The following is a 1,896-nucleotide window of genomic DNA, read 5'->3' on the forward strand; positions in this document are numbered from 1 at the left end:
ATCAACAAAGTACGCAGACAAACCAAGCTGCAGGGGTAGCGACTGTGGCGCCGCCTATACCCGTTTCGCTAGCGAATAACGTAATCAACAAACAGATAATGGGTCAAAATTAATTTTTTAAATAATTATTTAACGGAAAAAGTTTAGAAACCAACAAGGGACTTCTATTGTTAAAAAAGGGTCTAAAAAGGATTTTTAAGGGATCCAATAAAATAATTGTCTTATATTTACTATATAATCTAATTATACATAAATTTATAAAATGTATTTCAAGAAAAGTTTGAAATAGTGGGTACTTACTAGATTCTTTATTTCTTTTGGTAGGATAATCAGAATCGCTTTCAGTTTCAGTGGATTGTAAATCGCGCGAGAACTGAAATCTTTTTTTCTGCTTTTACTTCCTAAAAATTTTAAGTTAGAACATATTAAAAACGAAAAAATAAAATTTAATTAAAAAAATTACCAAGTGTTTTAGGGTTAGTTTAATGCTTTAAGTCGCTGCTATCATATTCATTATTTTTTCCCAAAGAACCATTACTTAGTTTACGTTTATGGCCTTAAGACAATAAATATAAATGTATTAATGTACTATGTATGGTATTAAAAAGCAAGATTGCTTACAATAATATAAAAGTTACCGATATTTTTTGATCTTTCCAGTCTACGCTCCGAATTGCCAATATTGGTTGCAGTAGTTTTCGGTCTTAAGCTGCTACTGTGGTACATTTTGCTTTTATTACCTAAAAGAGATACATTTGAAAATTTAATCTAAAATGAAATGAAATTTACACAATTGTAAATTACCAAACGTGTTTGAACTATTTAGTCTATGATCAGATTTACTACCCTCAGAATCAACAGTTTCTGGGACAGAACTCCTGTTCTTGTTCACTTTACTTTTATTGCCTAAAACAGATATATTAGTTGTATTTTAAAAAGGATGCTTGATTTTAATAGTCAAAGTAACCAAAAGATTTAGAAGTTTTAACTGAATCTTCAGAACCGCTACTATCTGTGTCAATAGTATCTCTCGTCAAACAGATGTTTTTCCAATTTTGTTTAGTCCTAAAATTTTATATTGATATTTGTTACCTGGTCAGTATTTATTAATTTATTTAAGAAACTTACCGATTGGGAAAACATTCTTAGTGACTGTACTACTAGAACCAGGATCGTTGGTGTTAGAATCTAAAGCAAAAAAGTACTTGAAAACCTATATCTAAAGTGAATTTAATTATTTGTAAAAATTTACCATTTTTTCTTGAGCTCTCTAAAATAAACTCATTATGTTGTTCATCTAATAAAGCGGCTTCTTTTTCAAGTACGTCTATAGTATTTTCTCTTAAAAATAAATTAACATTTACTTTTCATGTACAAGCTTTTAAAAAATTCAATGTTACCGTTTATTATGAGAGTAGGAAAAATAGGGGCAGATGGTACTACATAGTTATTCTTTTTATTATGTTTCTTTTTAAGTGAAATCTTATCTGAAGATAAGTTTGACTCCTCTCCATCTTTATGATTTCCAGACACCGTTGAAATTTTTTTTTTACTCTTCGTCTTCTAGTCTCATCATTATCCGTACTTTTGGATATTTCAACCTCATCTCTACTTCTATTTGCTTTGGCCATAGCTTTTTCATAATCATCTAAAAGAGTGGGTATGATAAAGCGTAACACTCGTGTGAAGGTTATTCTCATTAATACTCACTGGTCTTTAAAACTATAGTAACATCATATAGTGGCCACGAGCTCTCAGGAGCTAAGGAGTTATTCAAAGCTCTGAAAAAGTAACTAGGACCCTTCGGAGGATAAAAACATTTTCTTTCTTGATCTTTCAGCCAAATAGACAATACTACTTCGACTGTGTCATCTTCAATAAAATGACTTACTGCGT

The 1,896-nt window shown here is 30.2% G+C and overlaps 1 long non-coding RNA gene across 1 annotated transcript; it reads right to left on the reverse strand.

The window, feature by feature from the left end:
- Positions 1-462: 462 nt before the first annotated feature.
- On the reverse strand, positions 463-1,066 carry LOC149969043 (uncharacterized). The gene is made up of 4 exons (XR_016480748.1): positions 968-1,066; positions 805-906; positions 639-740; positions 463-556 (listed from the first exon to the last, which is right to left on the reverse strand). It is a non-coding gene; the product is annotated as an uncharacterized LOC149969043 (long non-coding RNA).
- Positions 1,067-1,896: the final 830 nt, after the last annotated feature.

Source organism: Leiobunum rupestre, chromosome 1, assembly GCF_980474605.1.
Source record: "Leiobunum rupestre chromosome 1, qqLeiRupe1.1.hap1, whole genome shotgun sequence".
NCBI classification, from domain to species: domain Eukaryota; kingdom Metazoa; phylum Arthropoda; class Arachnida; order Opiliones; family Sclerosomatidae; genus Leiobunum; species Leiobunum rupestre.